This window comes from Haemaphysalis longicornis, unplaced genomic scaffold (genome assembly GCF_048455015.1).
Source record: "Haemaphysalis longicornis isolate Haplotype H1 unplaced genomic scaffold, Haemaphysalis longicornis Haplotype H1 scaffold_2, whole genome shotgun sequence".
Taxonomy (NCBI): Eukaryota; Metazoa; Arthropoda; class Arachnida; order Ixodida; family Ixodidae; genus Haemaphysalis; species Haemaphysalis longicornis.
Genome location: NW_027526295.1, coordinates 78,961,652 through 78,981,356, shown reverse-complemented (window position 1 = coordinate 78,981,356; position 19,705 = coordinate 78,961,652).

The window sequence follows — 19,705 nt, the reverse complement described above, 5'->3', positions numbered from 1 at the left end:
TGCAAAGTGTACCTTGTGACGTCCTATGTGTCGAGTAGGTCGCGAGATTTCGCTCCCCGCAGTCATAGCCAAGTGACTAAGCTGCGTGACTCCCTGGAAATAACTGACGGTCGAAGCCGAGTGGGTAAGACGACTCACATTACCGGACAAAGGTTCTAATCCTACCAGTGACAGGGACGGTGATTGGTTTTATTTGTGCTGTTATACTTAGGTTTCTGAAACTTTGAAATCAGCGAATAGCTAAACAGCTTTACTTGAAAAAAAATCCGCAGGTTGCAGTATTTGTGCAAGGCCAAAGAAACATCAGTGATGGTTTCCCCTCAGCCTTTGCCAAAGACTCCGCGGTTACACCTCACATTTATGTATGAACTTCCCGTTGAAAGTTCTCAATGACTTGCAGGCACAGATAGTTTTTTCTGCAAGCCTTCACATCTGTTCTAAAGTTGAACGCGCCAGCACAAGGTAGAAGTATAGAATAATTTGCCCCAGGAAATAAAATCGGCTTTCAATTTTTCCCACCAAATTAAAAAAAACATTTTCTCTCTCTTCTTAATGAACCTCCGTAACCGGTAAAAGCTCTAGAATATAGGATCTGCACTTGGTAATCCTTTATATCGTGGTTAACAGGTCTTGGGAAATACTTCAAACTGCTTGTGTGTTACAGTTGTATATTCCTTGTTGTATTCTTACATGTGTATAAGTATGCAAGTGTATTAATCTGAGATCACACGTGATTGCACATATCCATAAATATTGATTGATTGATTGTGGGGTTTAACGCGCCGACGCAACGCAGGCGATGAGGCGCGCCGTAGTGGAGGGCTCCGGATTAATTTTGACCACCTGGGGATCTTTATCGTGCGCCGAAATCTCGTACACACGGGCGTTTTTGCTTTTCGCCTCCATCAGAAAAGCGGCCGCCGCGGCCGGGAAACATATCCATAAATAAATGCGTATACTATAGTGTGCAAACCAAATATGCCAGTGAAATGCCCTAATTTTTTTGTACACAGTGTTCTTTACCACATTTATTTTGCGCTTAGATTTTGCTTGAATGCCCTGTACTCCTAGTTTACCACTTTTATTTTGTGCTTTGATTTTGTTTTATTCCGTCGTACTCCAAGATTGGACCCTGTACTAGCCTCTGGCTACGGGTCCAAGCAGTTTTTTGGCTTTCATGTATGAAGTCTAAATAAAGTGAAAAATGAATGAAGGAATGAATGAATGAATGAATGAATGAATGAATGAATGAATGAATGAATGAATGAACCCGCGGCGAAGTCTGCAGCGAAGGTCCCGCTACCAACCCAAAGATATTCTGCACGCTCGGAATTTCATGATACCTGATAGGAATGTCATGCTAGGAGTTTCAGATGGCTTATTTTTAACTCGCGGGGCCCATGTTAGATTCCGGCCACATAAGCGTTTTCTTTCTTTTTATTTGGCTGCAGATGTTATTGTTTCCCGCCGCTGCTAACCCTCTAGCCTTCGGGCTTTTGATGTAGCCCGGTGGTTAGTTTGCCGGTTTCACGGCCTAAAGGTGCGGGGTTAAATTCCCGGGATCTCCTTAACGACATTTTATCATTGAAGGTTCGAGGTTTTTTGCCGCATTGGAGAGCCTGAGCGCAGACTGAACAGCTCTGCCTTGAAAATGTGTGTAACTGGACCCTATTCGCCCCGAGCGCGAACAGAGTCGGCCCCTGGCGGCGGCGGGACGAACCGCTCCTAGTGTGGATGGCGCTCTCGCGTCGTCTGCTTTTTCACGTTGCGTGCGGCGCAAGACGCGTGCTGCACACGACAAAACAACCAATATGTGTGCTCGTTTGGCAGTAAGCAATGACATAGTTACCTCTGCTTGCGCATTTCCTCTGGAAACGCAATAATCAGCGGCCGTTGCGGGTTAATGCGCTCACTGAATTCCACGAAACATCTTCGCCGTGGTCACTGCTTGAGTGTGAACATTGCTTCCACACATTGCACTTTTCCTATTGCTGAGTGCAGTCGTCTGCCGTTTCGGGAACGTCGAAGGGTGCTTATTGAAGGTGGCGTGGTGATTATTTAAAGGATAAAAGTTTAGTATACGCGAAACGGGTAAGAAGCGACAAGACCTGTGCATACGCGTGCAAATTCCACACCCTTGTAAAACTGCGCTGTGTCCTTATAGAAAGAAGAAACAAACAAAAACATTTACACTGCACACGACCCCTGAACTATCGCCCATACATTACCGGACACGTATTTTACACCAGCAAGCGCCTGTGTGATCGTGTCCTTACCGTACCTTTTCTAAAATAAATACCATTTTTGGACAGTCGTTGTTTATACTGAGGAGGAGGAATAAACATTTATTCAACTGTATCGAGTTGCTAATTTTACGTATTATTTAAAATACGTTTCTATGGATGCGCAAGAGTATTTAGGAGGGATTTTTCGGTAAAATTAAGCAGTTGTGAGTTTGCGTCTGTCGTGTGGCATTTCGTGTGTCATTTTCATATATATCATTTTCAAATCCGACATGAATCACCTTGTCCAGAAACGTGTCTCACTCAGCATAACCAAATGCCTAATATGGTCACGTCTTAACCTATTAAGGTGGACCTAAGTTTAAAGAAAGAGGAGAAAACGTGTAATATACTGCACGTTGTTGCCCACATGTGTGAGGAGTGTGTGCCTTGACTCGTTGATTTTTTTTTTTAATTTTTTCCCACAATGCTTGCTTTTACTACAATTTTGAAAAAGGCGAGCCACAATTCCTGGACAATCTCGGACCAAAGGGGGCTTAATTAATTTTGAAAATACGTGTTATGCTTTTTCACCGCTACAGAACACGACGCCTAGTGTAGTTTCCATTGTAAGTAATACTGATAACCATAGTTTGGCTTTTCGCGTTACATGCGTTCTCTTCTCTCTGCTCTTGCAACGTTGCCAGGACCCCCCCCCCTTCCTCTTCCCGAAAAAAAAAAGGAAATGCACAGAATTTCATTTTTTAACCAATCCTCAAGAATTAAATGCCAAGACAAAGGCGATATTCAGTTTGCAAAACAAAGTAGTTACCGGGAACCCGTTGCGCTGATTCGCAACGAGAAATAAAAAGGAAATGTTTTACTACATCTGCAACAGCGCAACTTCGATCATTTATTGCCATCTTTAGGGTTCGTAAGCGACCTTATACGCAAGAATGCAAACACATGTCGCTGTTGCAGGCACCTGTTAGATTTTAAAAGGAACGCAAATGGTCAAAAGAGCAGCCGTAACAGAAAACTTGTGCTCACTGTGAGATCCCAGAAGCTTGGTTTGCACACTGTAAACCTGCTTGTCACTTTGCTAAAACCTAGCTAAACATGAGATGTTGATTGTACTGCGTGCGTTGAGAATTCAATTCGCAAGTTCACTTGCGACGAAAGCCGTAAACAAGTGATCCGAAACCGTATCAAACCTTCCTTCAGAGTCGCTAAAATTTCATTTAAAAGACCCTTTATATTTCATTTATATCTCTGCGCTGATCAGAATTCAGTAACTATATGTTGCCTTTTGAACACACAAAAATATCTTAGAAAGAATTTCGGGGCAGTCAATTACCATTTCAGGGCATCCCTCAAATGCAAGAATGCGTCATGCTACCAGTAAAAGCGATTGAGATTGCCGTTGTAAACTGAATTTCAGAGATCGAGGCTTCCTGGTTTGTTTCTATTTATGCTTTTATTGAAGGCTCAAAGCCATAGTCTGGAAAGATCGAGCTTGCTACGAGCCACAGCGTACAAGTTCAATGTCACAATTACGGCCATTCTGAGATTCCCGATGAGTCGTCGCTTTTTTTTTTTTTTGGCGTAGTAACGAAAACTGACTGCCGCTTCCATGCTATACATTGAACGTTGAGGAACTGAACTACAGCATACCACTCTTGTTTGCACCTTTCGTGCGCACATACGGCGAGAAAAAGGCACGAAGCGCGGCCACAGTGTGCATTCTTACGGGCCGCTCAGCGGAGCATCCACACTAGCAGCGCGACGCTGTCGCCACCTACATGTCGAGCTCGCGGCGAATATCCTGCGTTTTGTTGCTGCTTGTTGCTGTTCATAATTTATAGCTTTCGTCAGCTTTGCGAAACTGGCAATATTAATTGGCACCCTCGTTAAACTATTTGACCCAATTTTGGTGCCGCCATCACTTCTGATGCGAAAGACGCCGCCTCAGCCGGTAAGGAGCTGCGGAGATTACACCAAAGACACCGGTTTGTTTCCCAGACCACGCGGTCACTTTTCTGGTGGACGCAGAGAAAATAACTGCCCGTATCTAAACACACGTTAAATATACCCAAGGGAGTGAAGTTATTACAAAGCCCCCGACAACGGTGCGCCTCATAGAGCAATTGGGTTAAAGCCCGTACATTAAAAAGAATTTCTTACCCTACGGGGCACAGGTACTTTGAAGTGATGCAGGCATGGCTGGTGACGAAGTCTGCGGACATAATACTGCCCACAGATCGTAGAGCGAACTCCAGTGCACGAAATTCGCACCAGCTGAAAATGCGGGTGCTTCCTTTCGTAGTCATAGCTTCCGGGTGGCAGCGATGACAAATTTGATGACCACTTGATGACCGCTTGATGACAACTTCTTATGGCGGATGGTTAACCGCCATGAGGAAATGTAAACATGAGCCTAAGAACGCTCCGGTATATTTGAAGAAAACTGGTATCGCCCCTCGCGTCTGAGCTACGTGTCTCTACGCATAAATGACGTGCAGCCTGACGCATTGTGCTCCTGCGAGACGGCCAAGGATAGCTTTGGGTGCGAATTTGATCCGTCGTTTTTACAGGTCCATTGGCGGTGCGTCGTATTGAGCACATGAACATCATCACTTGTAGCATAAAATAAAAGGCATGAGGAAAGAAAATGTTGGACACACAGACAATGCTATATTTCTCACCGTTTGCGTACACAGTGTACATGGTAGTCACATAGACACATGATGAGTCCCCTTGCATATAGCAAAATTTATAACTGGGGAATAAAATAACTGGGGGAAAGTTTTTAACTGGGGAATTAAAGCTCTGGCAACAAACACATCAGCGTCGCTGCTGAGCAATACTCGAAGACAGGAATGCCGTATGATTGTGTACTCAATCTTTGGTTTTACTCCGTCTCTTCCAGCATAAAAATAGTTTTTTTTTCTTTCCCTCATCCTCTCCCTTCCACCCATGCTTGCGTTATTCTTCTGCTACGATATTTAGAACTTCAGGTCACTTCTTGTGTCTTGTGCGGGCTCATCCCCCATTTCGTCGGGACTTACCACCAGTGCCGAAATATTTTACCCATCAATAGCACGTTCCTCTCTCCCCGTGTGAGGTAAACTGTAGGCTTTCTGTTTTTTCCTAATTGTCGCACAACACAGGGAATTTCTGTCCAATCCACTCCTAACAAACACTTAACGAAACAATGTAGCTGGGTCAGTACTTTTGGCAACGTGGTAACAGTGTTTACGTGAAGCAACGAGGGCACAGGTTTATTAACACACCAAGCTTCGTAGAGATGACAGTCGGAATGTAATATAAAACAAAGTGTGTCGAATGTCGCACCTTTCCATTGAAGGTTTGCACTGTGAGGTAATTCAACAGTTTCTTAGAGGCTAAGGCTTTGTTCCGTTTAAGATAAAGCTGGTAGTTGATTTTTGTGTCCAGGTTCATCTTGCTTTTCCCTGGAGCAAAAACAATAGTCGCTGTGTGATGCCTCAGCAAAGGTCAAGTACCGCAAGCAGGCAATATTAGCCCGTTACCGTCCGCAGCTCCCAGGACTGCCATTTGAGCTAGTCTTCGGCATTTAAAACGTGTTTTGTTTATTTGATATCATAATGCCCTAGGTAGTAAACGCCACCACCAATTGGTACCCGTTAGTTGAGAGACGGCAAGTGATTTTAATCCGTGGCTGACATGGTTTCTACATATTTTATAGGGCACGGGGAGGCGCTATGTTTTACACGCGTGGAAGAATGATACAGCTCGTGTCGACTGCAAAATGAAAAAGGGAAGAAAACATCCGCAGCTCCAAGGACATCGGTTTGAGCTAAGCTTCGGCATTTGAAACGTGTTATTTATTTTTTATTTGATATCAATGAGGCCCTACGTAGTAAACGCCACCACTAATTAAAACCCGTTAGTTTAGAGACGGGAAGTGATTTTAGTCGCGGGCTGACACGGTTTCTGCGTATTTTATAGGCCATGAGGATTCACTATGTTTTACACGCAAGAATGGTACAGCTCCAGTGTTGACTTTTCAATGAATAAAGAGAAGAAAACATCAGCAAATATAGTGGGCAACGCTATAACCGCTTCCCTAAAAATTAACTAGAAACTCTTCTCTTTAGACAAAATTTTAGCTTCTCTAGTAAATTTTTGGGTGCATTTGTAAGAAGTTACAGGTGTTCTTGGGTCACAATGTATAAATCTTTTTTTTTCGAAGACGGTAGCATAGCATGGCGTAAGCGCAAACGGCTGGTACTGTACTACAATCTTCACATTTTCTACCAATGCTAACCTTGTGCTGCATTATTTATAGAGGGAGCTGCCACTGTAGTTTCTTTACACTACTGAAAACGGAACTGTTGATGTTTGGGTAAACAGGGCAGTGTAATTTAATGAAGACGAAACGTTTTTCACCATTTATTGTACTTTGGATGTGTAGTTACTTTTATACCTTCAGTATAATACAGACGCAACTCCCTAATGCGGGGGTTTTACTCAACGATGTAGATCTAACGTGCACTGCTGGGTGACCGATCAGAACAAAAATACCGCACAACTGGTAACATTTTAAGGCTATAAAACGCCCCAGAAAATATTGTTACAACAACCATTGTGGTAAATGGAGAGCAATGAATCGAACGCTATGGCAGGAGTCAACTGTGATGGAATGCACTAATGTCGCAGTGACATGCACAAGCATGTGGAAAGCTCACAAGCGCAATGTAATGATAACGAATGTTTTTCAAGGGGAACATCCCCGATCAATCATCATAGAATGGCTTTAGAGTACCGAATCCTTCTCACATCAAATTGACGAATGTTTTTGCGAAGAAAAATACAGTCAAACCCGGCTCTAACGAACCCGGATAGAGCGAATTATGTTATATATCGAACAAAAATAATTCAGTTACGGAAATACATGCGAAACATATCCCTTATAACGAAGTTCACATCCGATATATCTAACTCTGGGCGCCTAGAATGGCCGCCGAAATGCATGATCTCGAGCGGCGATTGAGATGTGAATTGGCCGCGAACACGGAGCAAGAGCCGCGACTGAGACATTGCGCCTCGTACGGAGCGACGTGACGCCCAATACTTTCCGCAACTGTTTCTGATGCGCGGGACTCGCGACGGAACCCGCCCAGTCAGCGAGTCCGGACCAAGACTGCAGCATCGGTGAACGGTGGGAAGAGCTCGCCAACGTTCCCGATTACGTCGCGAGTGAAATGCGTCCGACGCTTATAATAAAGCGCTTTCGGCAGTCGATGTGATCCGCCAATGCTTCTTAGATTTTTGAGGACGCGGACTCGAACTGGTGCAAACAATGTTTCTTGTAGAGAATGTTATGCCAGTTGAAGCCGCCAAAACGAAAATGAAAACAAAAATCACCGTTTTTTTTTGCAACATGGACAGTTAAGGCGGAAAATAGCTTTATTACTTGCAATAAATCGATTATTTTGGTATGGTAATTGCTACTGTACTGTGCTCGTTTCTGCATACGCGTATGGCGGAGTTGGGGAGGGGGCGGGGGGCTCCCGCGGATTTCGAATTCATAACAACAAACTCGTATAGGTGGGTTCGGATATATCGAACTATTGGATATATCGAACTAATCGCGGTGCATATTGCAGTTCGCTATAAACGGGTTTGACTGTATATGTAGAGCCGCTTCAATCTCTGCACATCTTAAGCAGCCGGGTCTTTATTGCCTTTCAGTGGAAAGGAACGCCGTACCTCAATGCGTCCAATGGATGGGCCATTTTCAACGTGGAGCAGGACGTGTACGGGGACTGTGAACCCGCTAAAATGCCGGGTGAACTGGTTGCCCTCCTAGCCAACGCGACAAGAAGTCTACCCTGACATTTGCCAACCCTCGGCTGCCCCCGTAATGTCAGAAGATACCGCCGCTTCAATGAAGGCGAGAGTTTGTTTTAAGAGGGAAACGGAATCGGCGTGGTTTGTGTTTCTTCATACCCGACTTTAAGTTTTTAGCTAGTGCCGTCGGAATAAAGATTTGCGAAAGATCCGGCGTCTACAGTCATTTCATTTGCGTCTTGTTGTGTGCGATGCAATGTGTGTGGCAAGTCGGAACAGGTGTCGAACAACCAGCCAGGGAATGATTGTCAGCTGCCGTTAGTTTGGTCAACCGAGCTGCTTGTACTTCTTGGTAGTTCGTGAGGACCTGGGAACAGATGATAAAAGCAGATATCTGCTAATGAGCGGCGTGGGGTACAATGCTGTAGCAAATGTAAAACTAATGTAGTTAAACTACTGTATCTGTGTAGTAAAATCCCACCAGGCTTTTCCCAGGCGGCGTGTTTTATGAGGCACACACCCTTATGAGTGCCACAAACGTATCTTCCTCAGCATGCAACATTGAGAGCAACCGTGACGGCGAAAGTAAGCTTGGCAGAGCAGCCTAATCACATCCAATCTACGGTATTTGTAAGAACGAACGCACGCGCATTGAAGTAAAGATAAGATTATTAATGTCCCGTCTTTCGAGCTGGAGCTCCAAAAGCCTACATTGACTTCAACGCCGTTTGTCATACACTCTTGAATCGAATCTATATGTCCCATGAAAGAACCTATGGCAGCCAATGGAGGGTGCGCAGCAGACTGAGTCGTGAAACTGTGGTAATGTATGGAATCACCGTGATCTTTTATTGTCATTTGAAGTTGACAAGAAAAGTTTGAAGTTGTGTTAGTTGAAGTTGTGTTAGAAGTTGAAGTTGAAGTTGAAGTTGTGTTAGAAAAAGTGTTTACAGGGCACGAATTCAGGAGGTTCTTAAAGTCAAATTGTTAATCCCCGACCGTGTGTATTCGGTAAAAAACTGCAAGCGCCGGATTCAGCAAGCAATACACCACTGATATACACAATACATATTTTCTATAAAGGCACGGTAAATGAAAACATCGCATTTTACAAAATGCGGATTAGTTTCAATTGCATCTCGAAGCGTCAATTTTTATCTACGTCCATAATGGCTGTTTTTCGCTTGCCGGCTGCTGATATTTCTCTGTTACTGTTAGCACTGCGGGGCCACTCACTTGTCAGTTTTAGGGTTGGAAACGCTTCTCAAGCCGTCATTTCGGCCGTTTTTTTTCTTTGTAACAAAGCTCTACAGTTGTACGGGTTGGTATGATGATATCTAAAAGAACAGCGCGAAAAATACGCGGATAAGGCAGCATTCAAGGCAGCGCCTGTGTCCTCTGCTCAAATCATACCGACTTTTTCGCCCCGTTCAGGTTCTTTTTTCTTGCCTCCGGCCGTTCCTGAGAACCCTCACCCAAAAAAGTGACATAAAATGTGATTTATTTATTGAATTAGTGTTGATTGATTTGATTTTTACCCAGTATTACTTAGCATGCTATTTTAGTGTGCAGCAACTAAGCGTCTTCTAGTGTGGTTAGATGACATCGTCGGCCTCATAAGCGAGGGAGGGCAGGTGGCACCCAGGTCAAAGAGAAAAGCGGAGGAGGAAAGCACGGCGAAAGTATGAGGAAGAGGGCGGTATGCCGAGGTCGCGCGAGACGTTCCCCGGTGGCGACTCGGTACCATATAACCAAGAGTCCGAAAAGACCATTCAATATAAGCCCGCACGAAAGCTGAGAATCAAACAACCAGGCACGTATGAGGAGGACAGCATTATACCTAGGCCGCGCCACAGAGGCGCAGCCCGCACTCGATGCTGCACGCACATCTGTCCTTCGCTGTCCTCCGTATTGCGTTACTCACCCCCGAACTACGCGATATTTGCGAGAGAGAGAGAGAGAGAGAGAGAGAGAAAGAGAGAGATCAAACTTCTTTTTTAAGCAGCCCATGTCCGGGCAGCTGAAAATGTGGTTCTGGCGGGCCTGGAATGCGTTCAGACGGGAATTTCGCAGGTGTCGGAGCCCCGCACGTGTAAATGTGCCGTCCGCGGCGCGGCCAAAGGACGGGGCGAAGATGAGGCACAGGAGCGGCCCATCTTTCCTCTGAGTATGCAATGTGGTATGGTAAAAGGTGTGGATGAACAACGTGAGATGATCGCCTGGCGCGAGGACAAGTTAAGGTTCCTGCATGAGGAGAGGACATGCTGCGAGATAACGACAGAGCAGCGCGCGGCGCTGTACGCTGGCTGATGACGCGATCACTTCCTGAGGCGGGGCAGGTATACACTGTAAACGAGGACGCTGGAGTTTGGGCTGTGCACAAATTTTGCATTGGGGAATATCGTAATCTTCAGGTAGCTCTTTACATTGCAGCTAAATGTATCTTTTTTAGGTTTACTTGCTGGTAAATTTAGACAATTTTCTGAAACAAAATTGTGTCCCTGAAGTAAACTGTCATGTTAGACAAAGCCACGGCAAGGACGATGGTCATTATTGTAAATGAGGAACAACGATGACTCAAACATTTGTTCAATTCTTTTACAGGGAAGTGCCTGCCTGCCTGCCTGCCTGCCTGATAAGCTGGCAACATTTTTTCAACGGCACAATTGTTTAAATTATCAGTTATGAATCGATAACTGGAGATAGTAGTTTTTCTTATTATGAGATCTAACTAAAGTGGAGGGTTATCTTGGGGCTTTCCCATATAATTTAAACTTGATTTTACGCCGTCGTGTATTTTTTGCGTGGCCTACGTATTAATAAATAAATGAAACCAATCATCTTGTATGTACACAAATATAACCAAGAATAAACGTCACTCTTCTTTTTTTGCGGGAAAAACGGACGGTTTTGAGTGCTTCCACAACACGTTTTTTTCTCTAGAGCTAGTACATGGGGGTGCACGAAAGTGTAGCTTATAGATTGCTATTCCATACATACAACAGCAGTTCTATGAAAGTTACAATCATTTACTGGTTATTGGTCAAATAAAATGAAAAAATACCCCCAAAAATTACCCCACCTTCCCGCGAGGGGAACCCTGTGAATGCGACGCCACAGCGAGCATCGGCTGCTGGCTTCAACCATTTGCGTTCGGTATCACGTTTACGAAGTTCGGAATCGGCTGCTCGCTTCAATCGTGTGCGTTCAGCACCACGTTCACCCCGCTTCCAAGCCTTGTCTTCAGTGGTGCTAGCATTCTTGTTATCACAGTCGTCGGTGCTTGTTACGGTTGCTCGGGCGTTAACAGAATTGTTAGGCTCCATTCAACGCATCGAATGAAATCGGAACGCCGGTGCTGGAACGACCGCGGCTATGTTGCAACGAGGCGCGGCTATGACGCGACACTATCCAACACAATCCACTTTATTGCAATCCAAGACAAATCCAATCCAATCCAAGCCAAGCCAACCCAATAGAATCCAATCCGATGCCCCTGGCAAGAGAGTGTTCGCTATCGGAGAGGAGAGGGGGTGAGCGGCGAAGAGCGCAGCTCGGGTGGCGAGGAGAATGGGGGAGGGGTGTGGACGGACAACAACAACGCCGTATGAAGGAACAAGGCGAGTGAATAAGATGCAGTCGCATCTAAAACGTATAAGCGAAATGGGCGCCTGTACTGAGCCTAATAGTTATTTTACGAATTCTAAGGCATCTTGCCGTCTCCGTTAGAGACAACTCGATCAGCTGGACTAGTGAAATTCCAGAGAGGTCGCATTCGGCTGTTTGACATCCACGTTTAAGGCTCCCGCCAGCACAACGGACATTTACTTAGTGAGGGCTTGAAACCTATAGCTTCACGTGTACACCACCCTAACCTCGTTTCTCTACTTCCCGCACGTGCACGCATAAACCCGAAACCGATTAAGTCTACATGCTTAAAAATGCAAGACACCGGCAAAAATGAACGTGGAGCGGCGCCGAGTGAAACGGCTTCACCGGAATAAAAACTGGGGTGTGTGTGGGTGGGGGTGAGACACTGCTTCGCCGTAAAAAGCTGCTATCCGGAGGTCGCAACCCAGAGAGGGCAGAGCACGAACGTAAGCCCGCGTAGGCTTCCCGTCTCCCTAATTCTCTTGCACCGCCGCGGTTGAGCGTCCATCCAAGGAAAACATCTTCGGGGAACTTACATATGTTTCTGCGCTCTAAAGGAAAAATTTCCTCTATACTAATTATTACTTCTTAAGTGCTGCATAGCTATTTGGCCCCTTTCTGCACTTTCATTTACTGTGTTTGGCGAAAATTACTTCGATAAGCTTCTTTTCATTTGCGCACTTGTCCTCCGGTTCAGGTGTCGCGCAGCACGCACTATTCCACAGCTATTAATTTACAATTCAGAATTTTTCGAATTGTGTGAGGTGGGCACAACCATTCAATGTTCCTGATTCTTGGCTGATCCCCTAAGTGACAACTGTTCCAGAAGACAAGAACAGCCACAACGGCAACAGCGTTTGTTCTACCGCTAATGACGTGCTGAGATAATTGAACCAAGGAAAGTACCGAAAAAATTATTTGTCGATAAAAGTGCCCCAAAAAGCATACCTACATTGTCTTCCCTCGGCCAGGGACACCCAGCGTTCTCTCTGTTCTGTATTTTTTCAAACACTTTTGTATAAGAATATTTCATGACATTGTGTAGCGCGCTTTTCGTTTTCGCTGTGTAAGGCGAAACTGCTTATATATTGTCACGTATACAATGAAAACAAACATTGATTTAAGAGTGCCATGCCGCACTCAGTGAGGAGACACAGGTGGAATTTAAAATGGCCGAACGCCAACCTCGATCTTCTACCACCTCACCGTTTAGCTCATTTCAAATTTTGCGGCACATAACCTGCCGGCGATTAACCATTAAACAGCGGCATTCCCCCCTCCCGGAGGCGCATTTCCAAACTCTTAGCTGCACAAAGCACCCACGTGACGTATCTGTTCGCGAAATAGAGAACGGTAATTCAACGTCGTCTTTGGCTGCACCCCAAACCAAAGCCGACCTAAAACATACGAAGTCCCCATTATTAGAAATAGAACGCGTACATTTCAGTTTATAAAAGAAAATTAAATGTAGAAAAAATATTCAATGGAAAAAGGAACTAGGAAGCTTGAACCCAAGCCGTCAGCTCCAGTACAAAGTATTCTACATCAAGGCCACAGAACCCTATAGGTAGGCTCGCTTTAGCAGGTGCTCAAAAGGGAAGCGCGCGCAGTCAAGTAACAGATGTCACTTGCGTGCTTTGTGCAGCGAAGCGTATAGAAACACGCCTCCCAGAGTAAGCGGCGTCCCGATGCGTCGAGAAACTCCGCATAAATAAACACTGAACTTCGGGGTCAGGACATCAAATTCCCCGCACGGGGCACCTTGAGTAATCTTGGTGACGGTACTGGCGATACCGCGGACCCCGAGCCCCCCAACATAAGTTGTGACCTACCGTGGTGATGTGTTTTAAGGTGAAGGGTAGAAACCTCTAACAGTGGCCGTCGGAGCCTTGGTCAAGCACCGGCCGATGGGCTCCCTGCCTGAATACCAGGCAGGGAGCTCCGGAACCTCTTTGACTACCAGGGTAAGGTCAAAAGAGAAAGTACCTCCGTCTGCCTGCTTTTATACTATGCCGTATGGTATTTTCAAACCCCCCCCCCCAACCGTGATCAGCCCCCTAAAAGGGGCCGCACCGAAGTATCGTTTCCCCCATTGCCACCTTTGACATTTCCTGAACCAGATCATTACTCTCGATTTCTGGTCATGGAGTCCCTCAATCCAACCCACCCTCTAGCATCTCAGTCAGTCTTCTTGATCGCCAAGTATCTTCGAGCCATAATAGGAAAATCGTATAAGTGCAAAACACAAAGGTCTGGTGAACTCCTCATCGAAATAAATGACAAGCAGCAGTCTGCAAAGCTTCTAGCTCAGAATAGACTGGCTGATCTTGACATCAGGGTCACACGCCATCGGAACCTCAACAGCTCGCAGGGTGTGATATCCAACAGATCTCCTGAACGAAACGGATGCGGATCTCCTAGCCGGCTTGAAGGATCAGGGCGTCAATGCCGTGAGACGCATCACTATCCGCAGAGACGACAAGGAGATCCCCACCAAGCACATTATCTTGACTTTTCACCGCGCAGTTCTTCCACAACATATACATGCAGGTTTTATCCGTTTCTCCATCCGTCCGTACATCCCGAACTCGCGGCGCTGTTTTAAGAGCCAGCGGTTGAGGCATGGCACAAACTCTTGCCGTGGCCGAACGACGTGTGCGAAATGCGCGGCGCATGATCATCCAAGCGACAATTGTCCATCCGATACCCTGTCTTATGTGAACTGCGGCGGGCCGCATGCAGCGTACTCCCGCAAGTGTGAAAATTTCAAACTTGAAAAACAGATAATCAACATCAAGGTAACCGAGAACATCACCTTCCCGGAGGCGTGAAAGAGGTTCGCCTCTTTCCCCCTGGGGAGGTACGCTGACGCGGCTCGCCGGGGGTCGGAGTGGCGTCTGGTGTCCACAGGGACCCAGTTCAGCGAGTCTGACCTGGTGCCGCCCCCGCCGCCCGCTGGGTTGCCTAACGCAGCCCAACCCGGCACCACGCCGCTTGCTGAGGCAGCAGCGGTTGTGGTGCAAAACATTTCTGTTGGGACCGGTGCCGCTCCCGCCTCCGCCTCCCCGTCCTCAAGTGCGTTGGAGGGTACCGAGGTGATGGACTCCACGGGCCCCGCATCGGCTCCCACCGCCACCGCACCGCCCGTGCCACTTTTGGCGTCCCCGACGCCCGCGGCGGTGGCGGCTCAAACGAAGGAATCCCGAAGGGGGGCCAAGTCCGGGGGCCCTGTCCGTCGGGCACCCCTCGGACATCCGACGACGAGATGGATGTGGGGCCGTCTCCGACGGCCAAGCCAGTAGAAAGGCAAAAAAGCCCAATCCAAGAGTAACAGCCCCGAAAGACAACACATGAACACACACGAACACACACACTCTAGGAATTCCTAAATTTAAATAATGGGAACAGAAAACATCATCCAATGGAACTGCAGAGGCCTCCTTAAAAATCTTGATGTGTATGGGATTCTGCATGCCAGTCAGCCAAGTCTCATGTGTCTCGAGGAAACCCACCTCAATTCTAAACAAACAAATTTACTAAATAGGTACATGGTATTCAGAAAGGACAGGGTTGGCTGCACCCACTCTTCAGGAAGTGTGGCCATTATCGCCCGGAAATCATTAGCATGCCACACTCTCTCTTTAAACACTGTCCTCGAGGCTGTAGCGACCCGTACAATAATATTTAACAGGTTGATAACGGTATGCTCCATTTACATCCCTCCTGATTTCGCCCTTCTGAGCTCTGATTTCGAGGCACTGGTTGACCAGCTGCCCGGACCACACATACTAACAGGCGACCTTAATGCGCACAACTCTCTTTGGGGCTCCTCCAGAACAGATACCCGAGGTCGCCTGATAGAGAAGTTTCTTACATCCTCCGGAGCATGCCTTTTCAACAAAAAACAGCCTACATACAATAACTTAGGACACAATACATACTCGCATGTTGACTTGGCTATTGGTTCCGCAGTTCTTTTTCCACGTCTTGAGTGGGGTGTGGCACAGACCCGTATGGTAGTGACCATTTCCGCATTCATTAACGTATATAGGTATAGGACCGAGCAGTCCATCTTCCCATAAAAGGTTTAATGAATCAAAAGCAAACAGTAACACATTCACACAAACCTCTGAACTACACCACACATCCATATAACACCTACACGTGGAGGAAGCCGCCCAACTCATCACGGCGCACATCCTCGACGCCGCCGAAAAGTCCATTCCACAGGCCTCCAGTGGGTCCCGCAGCCCAAGGAGGCCCTGGTGGAACGAGGACTGCAGGCGGGCGCGAGAGGCCCAGAACAAGGCGTGCGGTGTCCTTCGTCGGAACCCCATGTCAGATAACCTCATTTCTTTTAAAATGTCAAAGGCTTTTGGGAAGCGAGTGCGTCGTGAGGCGAAAAGGGAGAGTTGCCGCACCTTCCTCACTTCCATCAACTCATACGCGAACACACACAAAGTCTGCACACGAATACGAAAACTTAAAGAAAAACAGACACACAGCCTGCCCCTGGTTAGTACAACAGGGGACACACTGGAAGACCAGGCTAAAACACTGGCACAACACTTCGAACACGTGTCCAGTTCAGCAAACTACACAAACACTTTCACGAAACACAAAACATCTGTACAAAAGAAGTCCCTGCGTGATAACAAGTCGCACACCTCTTACAATTCTCCTTTTTCAATTCATGAGCTGAACGTTGCTTTGAGCACATGTAAGCCTTCAGCTCCAGGTGCAGACAAAATCAGATACACCAAGATACAACACCTACACCCAGACACTCTCGAAACACTCCTGCATCTATACAACAAAATACGGCTTTCGGGGCACATTCCTCGCTCTTGGAGGGAGGCCATAGTAGTGGCTTTCCTGAAGGAAGGAAAGGACCCTTGCTCTGCCGCTAGCTATCGGGCCATCGCCCTCACAAGCTGCCTGTGCAAGCTCCTCGAGAAGATGATAAACAGGAGACTCGTGTACTTTCTTGAGTACAATGGTCTTCTCGAGAGCTGCCAGGCATGCTTCAGGGCGGGGCGGTCCACCAACGACAAACTCGTCGCGCTCGAGTCCTATATAAAGGATGCTTTCCTCCACAAACAATATTGTATGACGGTATTCTTTGATGTAGAAAAAGCGTACGATACCGCGTGGCGGTATGTCATCCTAAGCGACCTCAAGTCCTTCGGCATATCAGGTAACATGATGAACACACTTGCCAGCTACTTGTCTCAGAACCTTTCGTGCGCGAGTTGGAACTGCACACTCTAGGGTTCATGTGCAGGAAAATGAAGTGCCGCAAGGTGGACTTTTAAGTTGCAACCTTTTTATTGTGAAAATGAATTCCCTTACGAAGGCCCTGCCACCGTCGCTTTCCTGTTTAATCTATATCGACGACATTCAACTCTCCTATAAATCCTGTAACTTGTCTGTCTGTCAGCGCCAGGTCCAGCTTGGTGTTAATAAGCTAGCTGGCTGGGCAGATAGCAATGGTTTTAAATTTAATCCCGCGAAGTGCACTTGTGTTTTGTTTTCCAAGAGGCGTGGCATCCGGCCGGATCCAGACATTCAACTCAATGGTGTCTCGATTCCTGTCAAAAAGAAACAAGTTTTTAGGCATACTCTTCGACAAAAAGCTCACATTTATCCCACACATAAAATAACTGAAACATAAATGCTTAAAGACAATGACTATCCTGAAGGTTCTCTCGCACATTTCTTTTGGCGCTGACAAACAACTTCTTTTACCTGTTTTTACCAGCTTGATAGGTTCACGATTGGACTATGGTAGCGTTGTTTATGGGTCAGCAAGTAAAACATCCCTCAAAATGCTGGACCCAGTGCTCCATCTCGGGCTCCGCCGGGTGTGTGGCGCCTTCCGCACTAGCCCTCTCGAAAGCCTCTATGTGAAGTGCAACAAATGGAACCCACAACGGCAGCGAGCACACACAGACCTCCTTTATGCCGTTAAAATTTCATCCATGCCACACCATCCTTTTAAATCAGTTTTTCATGATACATTCATGACTGGACTACTTTTAAATCGACCATCGTTCTCTGCGCCCTTCTCTTACAGAGTTAGACAGGAAGTGTCAGAGCTTTCTGTCTCCTTTTTAGATACAATCCACAGTTCTCTAACAGATTTTATAGCACCATGGAATCTCCGCCCTGTCTCATGCCACACATCTTTCACACATATAGATAAAAACCGAGCTCCCACATGTGCAATCCTGCAGCACTTCTTGTATTTGCAGCAGACGTATCAGTGTTCTGAATTTTATACGGACGCCTCTAGAACTGCCATCTCTGTGTCCTTCGCGGCGCATGGGCCCGGCCTTAGTGTCACTAGAACTCTTAACAGTAATACAAGTATCTTTACGGCAGAGGCTTATGGTGTACTTATTGTTAATCATATACTCCAAAGCCACACCCCACAATCCATTATCTATACAGATTCCCTCAGTGCTGTGCGGGCATTGCCATTAACAAAGTCTTCAAAAAATCACGTTGTAAATCTTATCATCAAAGGTATTATGTCGGTGCATGTCCACAAATTTAAACTCCTCCTTTTCTGGGTCCCTGGCCACTGTGGTATAGCCGGGAACGAAGCCGCGGATCGACTGGCCGCTGCTGCTACACTCTCGAATGCAGTAGACATCACCCAATTACCCTACACCGACGTGAAGCCACACATCAAACAACAACCTCGCAAAACATGGCAAACACATTGGAGTGAACAAACAGACAAGTTACACGTAATAAAGCCACACTTGGGACCGTACACCTCCGATACACGCAACGGATACATAGAAGTCGCCTTGGCTAGATTACGGATAATGCATATGTACGCAACGCACTCGCACCTGCTCACTGGATCTCCAAGACCTCTTTGCAGCAGGTGCGGAGAGGCCCTATCCGTGATCCACATCCTCATACAATGTAAGGCACTCGACATTACACGACGCAAACACTTCCCACAGCTACACACACGACATATTCTACCACACCCGTGACACTTCTTAGGAGACGATGCATGTTTTCTGTTCAGCGCACCTTTGAGTTCCTATCAGAAGTTCACTTTTTACAACTCATCTCATACCACCCATAGTTTTACCCCTGGTCCTATACACCAGCCACCTTATTTATTTTTTAACCACTCTTGTTCTTCACCCTGGCCCTTTACACAAGCCGTACTCATAGTTTTTAACTGATTTTATTTCGTGTTCTCTCATAAAACAACTTTGTGTTTGGCGCTCTTTGCCCGTGTCGGCCTTGCACCAATAAAATCAAACCATCATCATCATGACATCAAATTGGTCTACGGCGAAGTTCAACGGGAGCAGTAAGGTTTCATCATTGCTAGATGTACAACTTCGGACCGCGTTTTTGAAAGGGAGAGCGCACGGCTCTCTCACCGAAAACTTCATAGTTCCAATCATTGGTCCGACGGACGACCTTGTAACGTCCGAAGTAGTGGCGCATTAACTTGTCGACGCTGCCTCGTCGGTGAGTAGGCCTCCACACACGTACTACGTCCGAAGTAGTGGCGCATTAACTTGTCGACGCTGCCTCGTCGGTGAGTAGGCCTCCACACACGTACTTGATCTCCTGGCGTGTTTGTAGTATTTCGGTGTCGGAGGTCATTGGCTTATTGGTGTTCGTTCGCTTATTGGTGTTGCTTATTCGCTCGCTTATTGGTGTTGGATTCGCCGTCGTGAAATCTGGCACGTTGCCTCTGCTCACAGGGCGATCTCTTTAGAGTGGTGGTGACGGTAGGCTCTTCAGGCAGAAGCATCGAATCAAACATTATCAGCACTTCGTGGCCATGAACTAAGCGCAATGGTAGAAAGCGTGTAGTTTTTCGCGACGCGGTGTAATAGGCGAAAGTCATGTACGGTAGTATGCAGTCCCTGTTCCGACGGACCACATCAACATGCATAGAAAACCTATTCGCTATGTTCTTATTCAGCCGTTCGGTCAGTCCATTTGCATGCGGG